The sequence below is a fragment of the Pleurodeles waltl genome, chromosome 1_2 (assembly GCF_031143425.1).
Source record: "Pleurodeles waltl isolate 20211129_DDA chromosome 1_2, aPleWal1.hap1.20221129, whole genome shotgun sequence".
NCBI lineage: Eukaryota > Metazoa > Chordata > Amphibia > Caudata > Salamandridae > Pleurodeles > Pleurodeles waltl.
Window position 1 is genome coordinate 209914212 of NC_090437.1, and position 12806 is coordinate 209927017.

Below are 12806 nucleotides of genomic sequence, written 5' to 3' on the forward strand. Positions count from 1 at the left end.
TACTGACTCTGACTGTGCCCTGTGCCTATATAAATATATATATATTTGTCTAGTGGTAGTTTTGACAGCACAACGTAGCGCAGACAGTTTAATTGCCTGCTGCAAAAAATAGATCCCTTCCTCCTTCCTGTCATGGGCACCAGGCCCAAGCACACCAGTGGAGTAGCATTTTATTGAGACAAGTTGGGGAACCCAGGGTGGTAGAAAGTTTGTTGATCCCTGCACATTACTGTAGCTTACGTCACAGAAATAAAAGGAAAAATAGTGCTTTTATTCATTGTTTCACCTTTGAAGGGTACTCTGGGTAGGAAAGCTTTGGGAGATCCACACAAGTGATACCTCTCGGGACTCCCCTTGATGTCTACTTTTCAGCCATTCTGGGTTTCCTTACATGGTTGCTGATCCCAGGACTAATTATTACAATCACCATTGTTATCATAATCGCCACAATATATTTTGGGCTCTTCCGTGATATGGGCACTTGGCCCACCCATACACGTGAGGTACCCTTTTTATTGGAAGACTTGGGGGAATGCTGGGTGGTAGGAAATTTGTGACTGCCTGCAGATTCCAGACCTTTCCATCACAGAAATGTGAGGAAAATGTGTTTTTTAGTCAAAGTTTGAGGTTTCCAACGGATTATGGGTAACTAAACGTGGTGAAAGTTTCGTACGTCACTCCACTCTCGATACCCATATGTGTCTAGTTTTCAAAAATGTACAGGTTGGCTAGGTTTACTTAGATGGAGACTGAACTAGGGTCCAAATCTCAAGCTACTCACTTTGGAAAAAAGGACCAGTTTTCGTGTGGAGAAATGTGATGCATCCATGTTGCGTTTTGGGACATTTTCTGTCTCAGGCACTAGGTTTACCCACACAAGTGAGGTACCATTTTTATTGGGAGACTTGGAAGACTGCTGAGTGGTAGGAGGTCTGTGGCTCTTGACAGATTTCAAACTTTTCATCACAGAAATATGACCCTCATGTGTTTTTTCCGTCAAAATTGGTGTGAGACATGCATGTCAGCCCACCCTGGATGCCCCTAGGTGTCTAGCTTTCATTAATGTACAGGTTGACTAGGTTTCCCTAGGTGCTGTCTGAGCTAGGGTCCAAAATCTTGAGCTGCCCACATTGGAAAAAAGGAGCAGTTTTCATTGGAATAATGTGATACGTCCATGTTGCATTTTGGGCTGTTTCCTGTCATGAACACTAGGCTTACTCACACAAGAGAGGTACTAATTTTATTGAAAGACTTGTGGGAGAATAGAGTAGTAGAACATTTGCTATAATCTATTAGAGTTTGCTGCATTTCTGCCTTTCAAATGTAAGCCAGTGTAAAAGAAAGATTACATTTTGAAGCATTCCCACCAAATCATACACTACTATGGGTACCCACAAATTTAGAGAAGTAGAAATGACCACTACTCCTAAACCTCATATCTTGTGCTCATTTCAGAAATACATAATTTTCTTTGATACCCATTTTTCAGTCTGCCTATGTTGCTATATAAATTGGTCTATACTTTGTACTCAATAAAAAAACAGTGTATGGCGCATCTCAGCTGTTGGCTCTGGGTACCCTGTGTTCTCGGAGAACCTACAAACCCTATATATCCCTGAAATCAAAACTGTCTTACTGATGTAATGGTATATTGCTTTTTTTGTCACTCAGCCATCATGACAAAAAGTTACAGATGAAACTGTGGCCACAAATTCCTGTTTATTCCTACTGATTTTCCATTTCTTTTTTTTATTTCAAACGTTATTTTCCTTGGCAAAACCTTGAGGGATATACACATATGACCCCTTGCTGAAATTGGAATTTTGTCTACTTTTCAGAAATATGTGACTTTTCTAGATCACCCATGGGTTTCACACTGGTTTTTAGTACAAACTGGAAGTAGGTGGGGAACCCAAAACATACGGAAAATAGGCTAACACTTAGAAAAATTCCAAAACCGTGGTACTAAATTAGATTTCTGGATTCAGCTCAGTATGAAAGCTGAGAAGATGGTTATTTTAGTGCAGCAATCCGTTTGTGGATGCCGTATTTAGGGAACGAACAGCCACTTGATCAGGAGCATATTTTCCTACTTTTCTAAAAATGTTGCCCTACTTTGCCTGTTTTCTCAGTCTTCTCCAGGGGAATCCACAAACCCTTGGTACCATTACAATTTCCAGGATGTTAGAAAAAAGGATGCAAATTTAGCTTGGATAACTTATGTGGAAAGAATATTATAGATCCCTAAACGTGAACTGCGCCAAATAGCCAAAAAAAGGCTCAGCACTGGGGGGTGAAAAGGCTCAGCAGCTAAGGGGTTGATACTAGTCAACAATGTTTGGGAACCATCCCTCTTATTGAGGTCTAGAATCAGTACAATATGCCACATTGTCTAATTCTCATTAGGTCATTATGACAGCGAGTTGGTCTGAGTGGGTCTGTGTGATGAAATCCCAGATAAAACTCTATTCCATTTTACATTTTTTAACGTTTTCTTGTAAATAAACTATGCTATATCTTATTCCCTTATTGAAAAGATAAAACTTTAGAAAATGTAAGCCTGACTTGTATTTTTTACAAACCCTAAGGACAAATGATATTTGGCTGTTGGATAGTTTTTAAAATCAGTTGTAAGGCACCTTTATGCCATGATGTTTTAGGTATGTTTTATGTTTATACACAAACACTTAAAGTCATGATCATGATGATTAATATAATATGCTATGAAATTGATTGACCTATCTAATCAGTAATAATGCTCTAGTTTAAATTGTAGGCTATTTGTTTTTAATTTGATAAATATGAGGTATTACTTGTAAAGACTGTGAAATCCATACTTAGAGTATTGGTACTCACTATAAGTGATAATTAAACAGATTCTGCTTTTCTCCCCTTTGTTCCTGGTAGATTAGAGTGTTGTTATTTAATACCCTTAGGACGTATAAGTTGCCTTTACATCACTATTATAAATAGGCTAGTCTGTGCTTCTATCAGCAGCACCTGCCCCTATTCAGTCACAATACTTCACCCAGTAAAGTGGGGCCTGGACTTCTAGACCAGGTTAATTTTTAGTCCAGAAACACTAGACCACTTACATTTTCCTGGAGAAATGCTCATTCCCCTAACTCCTTCAACCCTAGGGATGTTACAAAAGGCTACTTGAAATGTTGATTAAATGTCTCATTTTTTTATTAAAACATATTATATTGCCAGGGCCTAGCCATTTTCATATTATCAATTTTCTACCATTCTACCCCGACCATTTCCCAAGATTCAACAACAGTTTTTTAACTTGGTTACCACTGAAAGACAAAACCTAAACAAGGAGGATCTTTGCAACTCGCTGAGCAAGTAATTGTATCTGGTTCCAGTGAATCAAGGGATAACAAACAATATTTGTTACAAGGATTGCCCAGTTGCCCCTCAGTTCCCTTGCCAGGGAGAACCGACACACCTTTCTTTCCTATTGATCTAATTTCTTTCTTTTTGTGACTCAGTGCCATTCTACTAGGAACCCACTGTTATTTATCAATATTGAATGAACCGTTTGGCAGAGGTTGGAAATGTACTCTTATTATTAATTAGGACTTCCAATAAAAATCTTGTGTCACCAAAACTCACCAAAAATAGGCGCTCAGTATTCCTTTGTTTAGTTTTTCACTGGTTGGGTTTTGGAGGATAATGTAATATTTTCTAGATGACGCTTTTAGCACTTTTAAATAAGCTGATTGGGAGCACGAATTAAACCAATCAAACAGCATGCCCAGCTCATGTGCATTTTGAACCTTGGAACCGTTTTCTGTGCAACATATTCTTTATAAATTGCACTATAGCTTTCCCTAGTGGTATTCATCCTTAGCAAAATAAACCAGGAGAATGAAGCAATCAAGAATAGCGTTTAATGGGTGCGCCAGTTCAGAAACATTTAGAGGACTTCTTACCCTCCCTTTTGCTGAAGCAGTATAAATTAGTCTTTTTTCTTTTTCTTTTATCTGTATTTAGTCATCCGACATGACTGCTGGAAAAGAGGAGCAGGCTGACACAGCGGCGCACAGAGAGGAGAAGAAATGAAGGTAGATTGCAAGTGGAATTTGTTATTTTAGTGACTTAAGGCATGATTTCCTTTGGGACACTAACAATTCGCCGGCGGTAACTTAAAGAAACACAAGGCTCATCTATCCAATAACAACTGGTACAAAAGCACCACAGAGTCGCTGCAAGCGCATTAATTAATATTTTTCATTAAGGAAAACATTTTCAGAGGTCTCTCAATGTGAGATAGCAGAGCATGAGTAATTGCAAAAGAACCCATAATTATTAACGGTAATCTAAAATTGTTTATAAAACTGCCTTTTCCTGAATATTTCCTTACTACTGTGTAAGAGTCAGAATAAGGGGAGTAATAAAAGACATCCAGGAAGGTTGAGTAGAAAGTAATCAAGCTAATTATGGCAATTAATATTGTGCAACTGCTCTGCTTTAGGTAAGGACAAGAGAGAGTAGGAGCCCTGTTATGAGAGGAGTGCTCTATCTTGGTCGGCACCACAAAATACCTTTAAAGAAGTGCACCAGGTGCATCCTAGGACAGTGATTTCTATTACTCTGTTCCCAAGGCAACTGTAAACTTGCTGCTGCCTTTAGAGGCAGCCCATTTGTTGAAGGTGGAGCAGCTTTTTGAAGCAGCCACTCTTTCACAGTGCAGGCAGCACCCTCCATGCACTTCAGAGAGGGACATATGTCTTCCCTCAAGTGGGTGCTGGAGGATGTCTGGGGAAGGTCCATATTATGCACTTCCCCCTTGGAGGGGTCACCCTTGGGAGGCCACTCTGATTGTATGCCACATCTTTGTGGCACACAATAATTGAACCTCCTGATAGTCTTGTGGCCACTGCGCCTGTGTTCTTAATTAGGAAATCCCACCTTAGGATCCCGCTGGCACAAATATGGCTGTGAAAGCATCTGTGGCCCCTTCTGGAATACCAAAGCATTCTGGGGTGAAGAAAGCAGGAACACGTTCCCCTTACATCGTCGGGGCACCTTATGTAATATGACTCCAGGAGTCATTGGATTCAAACTTGGGATGGAAGCAGACAACTCCTTACTTTATCACACAAAATACAATTCAAAAGTATCAGATGGCTCAAACTGGACAACAAAACATTTTAGACTGGTACTCGGAGGAAAAAGGAACAAGTAGTGCTCTTCTTCAAAATCCTAAATACCCAGGTGCCTCCCACGCCGGTCCTAGATGCAGTGTCAGTCAGGTGGGAAGCCATCCTTGCAGCACTGGAATGGGCAACCCATGCTGACCCAACAAAAAGCAAAATTTGGCACCTAGTAATTAAAAAAGGAGCATGCAGAAGAGGCTACATTGTCAAAAAAATGAAATAAAGGTTACACTTTACCACATTGAGAAAGTGGGAAGCGGCTCATGAGAAATATGTTGGGGTTGTCCTAAACCCCGTAATTACAATAAACTACAGCAAAATGATTCACGATTACATGAAATTACATACAAAGTGTAACACAGCATTTAGTGCTATTTTCTTGATTTAGGGTTTGCAGGGCTGAGTATTCCTCCATAAATGTGGAGCATTGCCCTGTGTGTCAAACTGACAACCCCCTGCTCTATTTTGAGTTGGACGAATTATCATGTTTTGACGGCAGTGTACCATCTGGTTTAGCCATTGGAAACCCTCACCCAATGGCCCGATGAAGATCGGACTTTCACTATATTGCTACAGACATCAATTCTGTTTAGAACAGATGGTCTTATGTGTTTCTTTTCAGTTCCAGACTGCCAGGAAAATCCCGTTGGTCCTGAACAGAAAAAAAAAAAGAAAAAAGAATACTCTAACCATGGAAAAGACTACTAGGATGTCTGGTACATTAGTTTTTCAAAAACAAACTGCCACTTTGGGAAATACAAAATAGTTTGCTGAGCAGCCACTTGAAACGTAGCAGTCGCTCAGGAAACATGCAGGACCTTCAAGAGGAACCAAAGTGTCAGCAGCTTTTATAAAGGTACATCGATCTCTCCAGTGCTACCAGAGATCTCTAAATCTGGTGGGCGGTTATCCATCGGGCGGCAGAGGTAAAATTACTGTGTCAAAACTGTTCCAATTGGTATTGTCAAAATGGAAGTATAAGGAAGCAGTCAGCAAACTCCTTAGAAACAATATTCAACTAGACTATAAATCTGTGAGACCAATTATTTTCATTTTGTTAGTTGGATCCAAACCTTCCACAAGAGGTTTGAAAAAAAAAGTTGCAAAATAACACCCTGTCTTCTGACTGAGATAATTACGAAATTGTGCTACTTTTAAAAAGTCTATACATCTGAACCCTATGGTCGTCCCTAACTACTACATCTTTGAAGCTCAATCAGTCAAACTCAGCAAATGTGACTTTCTGCGTCCTTTTACAGTACTGTAGACTCAAACTGAGGGGCATATTTATACTCTGTTTGCGCCGAATGTGCGTCAACATTTTTGACGCACATTCGGGGCAAACCTTGCCCCATATTTAAACTTTGACGCCCAAGCCCACGGACGTCAAAATTCCTCCATGTGAGTCATTTTTTGGATGCGAGAAACTGCCTTGCGTTAATGACATGCAAGGTAGGCGTTCCCGCCCAAAAAATGACTTTAAGGCCTGTGCGCCTTATTTATACTCCCGTGTCATTTTGATGCACAGGAGAGGATGGGCCTTAAAAAATGGCACAGAGCCTGATGTGCACCGTTTTTTAACACCTGGGTCAAACTAGACACCTGGGGAATCTAGGATGGGGTGACTTGTGGGTTTCTCACCAGGTTCTGTTACCCAGAACCCTTAGCAAACCTCAAAATGTGTCCCAAAAAACACTTTTTCCTCACATTTCGGTGACAGAAAGTTCTGGAAACTGAGAGGAGCCACACATTTCCTTCCACCCAGCGTTCTCCCAAGTCTCCTGATAAAATGGTACCTCACTTGTGTGGGTAGACCTAGTGCCTGCGAAAGGAAATGCCCCAAAACACTCTGGACACATCAAAATTATCAAATACAAAACTAACTGTTTTTTGAGGGGGGGGCACCTGCATTTTTGGTCCTGGGCTGAGCAACGATCTAGGGAAACCTACCGAACCCAGACATTTCTGAAAACTAGACACCAAAGGGAGTCCAGGGAGGTGTGACTTGTGTGGATCGACCAATGTTTTCTTACCCAGAATCCTCAGCAAACCTCAAATTTAGCTAAAAAAATCAAAATGTTCCCACATTTCTGTGTGGGATCACCACACTGGGAAAAAGTTCCTACCACACAACGTTCCCCTCAGTCTCCCAGGAAAAATGATACCTCACTTGTATAGGTGGGTCAAGTGCCTGTGACAGGGAAGAGCCAAAAACATGTCGAAATTGAGGGGGAACCAAAGCGGGTTTAAAAGGGCAGTGTGAAGAAAAACATTTCTAGGCTGAGAAGAGCAGCAGAATTTTTAATAGTATAGATGAGACAATGCTGCGTGGTAGGAATTTTGTAGATTCCTGCAGATTCCGGAAGGTTCCATAACAAAAATGTGGGAAAAATGTGTGATTTCCAGCAAAGTTGGAGGTTTGCAGGGCATTGTGGGTAAGAAAATGGTGTGGTGTGAATGTGAAGCACACCACCCTGGATTCACCCAGATGTTTAGTTTTCAGATGTGTCTAGGTCTTGTGGATTTTTCTACATGGCAGCATCTCAAAGTCCAAAAAGTGCAAGCCTCACCATTCCAAGTGGGACGATTTTGGGAGTTAGCCAAGCTTTCACGGCTCTAATGTAAAATGAAAACCACAAATAATCAAATGTCCTCTTGCTTGCCGTGGGATAAGATGTTTGAGTGTGCGGGTGGAGAGCTGAAAAACTGTTACCTCCTTCAGTTGAGGTGGGGGCATAACCAGGCCCCTACTGGTTGGTAGCCACCACCCCACTGTTTTTTTTTCATTCCCTGGCATCTAGTAGGCATTCTGCCTCCCTAGGGTATGGATCTGGGGTAATTGCCCCATCTGCCCACTGGTGGGCAGAAAAACTTTGGCCCATTTATTTTTGGTGGGGATATGGCCATACCCCCACCCTCTTATTTTGAAAAAAAACCTTCCCAGGTCTCTGGTGGGCTTTCTGTCCCCCTTGTGGGCAGATGGGCCTTCCAAAAATAGGCCGATCTGTCCCCAAAGGGGGCTTATATGACCAACAGTAATGTGCCCCCAATGGGAGTGACCCTTGCCCAAGGGGCTGCTCCTTAAACAAAGCACACACATACCAATCCCGGGTGCCTCAGAGATTTCAACCCCTCCCCGGGGGCAGATTGGCCTAATAGAAACAGGCCAATCTGCCCCAAGGGAGGCAGAAATGGCCTATAATAAATTTGCCTAAGGGGTCGCTCCCTTTGCGTGAAATTGGTGCAAACAAAAATCCCTGGGGCCTAGTGGTTTCTGCCCCCCTTGGGAGAAGATCGGCCTAATAAAAATAGGCCGATCTGCCCCCAAGTGGGCAGAAATGGCCTAAAATAAACATCCCCCCTCCGGGAACAACCCTTGCCTAAGGGGTTGATCTCCTTGCGTGAAATTGACGCAAAAAAATAAAAATCCCTGGTGTCTAGTGGTTTCTGTCCCCCGTGGAGGCAGATTGGCCTAATAAAAATAGGCCGATATGCCTCCAAGGGTCGCAGAAATGGTCTAAAGACAATTTGCTCCCAATATACAAAAAAATAAAACAAATAACAAAACAAATCGCTGGTGTCTAGGGTTTTCTGCTCCCCTGGGGGAAGATTGGCCTAATTACAATAGGCCGATCTGCCCCCAAGGGGGGCAGAAATGGCCTAAAACGAATTTGCCCCCCCTCCACAAGGGAGCGACCCTTGCCTAAGGGGTCACTCCTCTCACGTGAAACTGAGAAAAAAAAGTCCCTGGTGTCTAGTGGTTTCTGCTCCCCTTGGGAACAGATTGGCCTAATAAAAAAAGGCGGGGTAGAAACTGCCTAAATACAATTTGCCCCCCAGGGTAGCAACCCTTGCCTAAGTGGTTTCTCCCCATATATAAACAAATATGGTAAACAATAAAAATATCCCTGGTGTATAGGGGGTTCAGCCTAACTATAAGAAGCCGATCTGCCCCCCTAGGCCTAAAAATATTTTGCCCCCCGGGGAGCGGTCCTTGCCCAAGGGGCCGCTCCCCTTATGAATAAATGTAAGTAAAAACAACATTCTTGGTGTCTAGTGGTTTCTGCCCCCCCCCCCCTTGTTGGCAGATTGGCCTAATAAAAATAGCCCAAGGGGGGCAGAAAAGTCCTAAAAGTCATTTTGCCCCCCGGGGGAGCGACCCTTGCCTAAGGTGTCACTCTCCAAATATAAAAAAATATGCATGTATCCCTGGGGTCTAGAGGTTTCTGCCCCCCCCCCCTGGGGGCCGATTGGCCTAAATATAATAATCTGCACGCGATCACATGCTGACGTCATCAGACGTCACAGATGTTCTAGGGGGTAGAGGGTGAAAGGAAAAGTGATCTTTTGAAATCCAGACCTCCTCTGTATATAGATGGTATGCAGCAACAGGTGACGAGCATGTAGTCATAGGGATTGACAATACTTGCAGTAGCGGGAGCATCAGCAAGTGCTCCACCTGAGAATATATGGATAACTTTGCCAAGTACTAGTAGATGTACAATTACTGTCTCTCAAGTTTCTAATGACATGTCTGTTACTGTTCCTGCTGAGCCTACTAAAGAGAGTACAATTATTATTGGGCTTTTAAAGAGTGAGTTTGGGGATATTTTTCAAGGAACAGTTGATTTAAATAAACTGCTCTCTTATAAAGTGGATGAAATGAGATATTTGATCAGAGAACTATCAAAGTTCGCAAATGAAGCACATGATGAACTTGAGTAGTTGGCTGAAGAATGCAAGGTGGACACCAGCAGAATGAGGAATGGACAGAAAAATTATAAAATTAATTTGACTATAGAAAAAATTAAAGAATTATGTCTAGTAACTTTATGAGCTTGCATGGGGGATTTAGTTGAGAAAACTTAAGTCGGGAAAGATTTGAAAAAGTATTGAGAAAAGTGGAAAAAGAAAGGTACTACTGAAAAGAAAGAAACTGAGGAAGTAAAATGATGGTAGGTGATTGATAGTGATTCAGGGCCAGAAACAGTGTCCAAATTTCTTTTGAGACAAATACATGGTGGGAATTATATGCATGTATCTTGAACTAAAGATGATCTTTATGCATTTCCAACAAAGTTTCCAAACTTGTAAGTGGAACCTGACAAATGGTCTAATGCGGTTACGGACAATTTAAAAAATGTTTTGGACTGATTTTGATATGTTATTTGAGACTATGGTTCCTAGTGATCTGTGGACTGACTGTAAGACTGCTGTGACTCTGCTAACTAAGGATCCAATTAGAGTTGCACCTGCTAGTGCTCCATCAGAGGTGGTTTCTGACAAAAATAAAGCAGTAATAGATCATTCCAAAAAAAGGTGAAAAAAGGTGTCAGAGAATGAACTGAACTTGGCGAAGATTCTAAGAGCTGCACAAAAGTCGAAAGAGTAGTTCATGCATATTATGCAGATTTGTAGAAAACACAGAGGAGTTGAAGATCCAAAAAAAGAAGGTGTCATCAGTTTCCTATCAGCTTTTGTTATGTGTTTGCATACTGAGCTTACTTTGTATAGTCATCAGAGTGTGATGTGTTGCAGACTTAGGGTATCAATGAGATGCTGAAGTATACCTAGTATTCCAGTGATTGGTTTGGCATGAGGCAAAAAAAGGAAGAAAGAGAATTCGACCATTCTATTGAGAAAAAAGATTCATAGAAGTAGCAGGAATCAGATGGTGAGTTCTAATTTGAATTCAGATAATTGTGAAACAAATGGAGGGCATCTCTTGCAAGGTGTGAGAATGGAGAATTAGATGGTTGTGGTGGAGGAGTTGTGAGTAAATCTGGTGTGAATGTAAATATTATTTTCTGAAGATGAGCACTGCTTGTCATTTCTGCAGCAAAATCTTGCACTGGTATCACAAGAAGAGACAGAATCTAGACCAAATCGAGAATGATTTTCTTTCCCAGAAACAGCAAAACACAAATCAGATGCAAAACCAGTCAGTGACCCCAATCCAACAACCTCTTGTACAGAATGTGTAAAATTAAGGGCACTTGTAGTTCCACTGATGCAACAAAACATAAGAAATAAAGGGCCATATGTACCAACACATTTTCCCATAGACCCAGAATGGGTAAAACCCTTTGATACATCTGGCCCAAAATGCCTTACAGATGAGGGACCAACAGAATCCCTTGATTCTGAATAATGATTTCCCTCCCTTTTTCTGAGAAACTAATTCCTAATGATAGTGATAGAGTTAAAAGGGATTACATGCTTTGTGCAGTTCTAGAGGTAGATCAGAGTGGCCCATATTTAGTTTGTGAGGTGAATGGCCACCTGTATCATTTCTAATTGGCATTGATGTCAGCCACCCTATGGTTAGATCTGTGGAGGATCTAAACCTACCCCTCTTCGGAAGAGAATTCTAAGTTGTCAGCTTTTGCAATAAACAGCTTATTAACCAGGTTATGGCAGATGTCCCTGTTAAAATATGATCAATGGAAAACTATCATCAGCTGATATTCTATGATTCAAGTTCTGTTCATTTATTGGACAGAGACTTGCTTTGAAAAATGAACTGCCTGATTTATTGCACACTGGATGGTGTTGCAATTGAAACTCGAGATGACCATTCAGCCTTCAAAATCACATTTCAAGATTCAAGAGTTCAGTTGTTGCCAGATCTTACCAAAGGTGACTTTCCTCTGTATTTAAGGCATACTGTCAAAGATGAAGTATGAGATTTCACAGGTAAAATGATAGAAATGATAAAAAGTGAGAAACCTGTCAGGATCAATATTAAGCTCAATGCAATCTTTTCTAGAATTTGGCAGTATAGATGTTCAGAAGAAGCAGAAAAGAAAATTAAGCCAATTTTTGTTCAAATAATAGAACAAGCCATTTTGCGAAAGGTGCTTGGTAGTCCTTGCAACTCTCATAATGGGAATTAAAACATGAATGGTAAATGGAAAACTGTGCAAGATTTGCAGAAAATAAATAAAATATTGAACCCATGCTGTCCAGTGGTGGAAATTCCTATGGTAATATTGTTTCATGATTCCTGCAGATGTAGAATGACCTACAGTCATTAACTTATACCAAGCTTTCTTTTCCATTCTACTGCATGAGAATAGTCAGTTTCTTTTTCGTATTTCAGTTCCAAAATAAAGTCTCCGTTTGGCAAATAGAGTTGCCCTGTAATTCAGTCCTGATGCAATATATTGATGACATAATTGTAGCATCAAAGACAAAAGAAGACTGTCAGCTAGATATTATTGCACATCTGAATCAGCTTATTGACAATGATCACAAGAATTCTCCCACAAGGATGCAGTGCTGTAAAAAAGAGGTGACTTATCTTGGTCATCATGTTGAAAAGGGAACAAGGAGAGTCTTGAATGTGTTTCTGCAATTTTGAAAATTAGTTCTTCATCCACCAAGATGGGAAAAATGAAAAATATAATGCACCCACCCTTGGAAAGCCTGATTACGATAGTGAACTCTACCTCTTTTGTAATGAAAAAGGCAGGTGTGCCCTACTGGCATTGACCTTAAAACATGGGAGGGGTCATGAGGCCAGTTGCATATCAATCTGCTTCGTGGGATCCAGTATTATGGCTCTTCCTGGTTGTCTGAAATTGGTTGCAGCTGTTTGTATTTGTTGGACCTGGCTTTTTGACAGGGACATCCCCA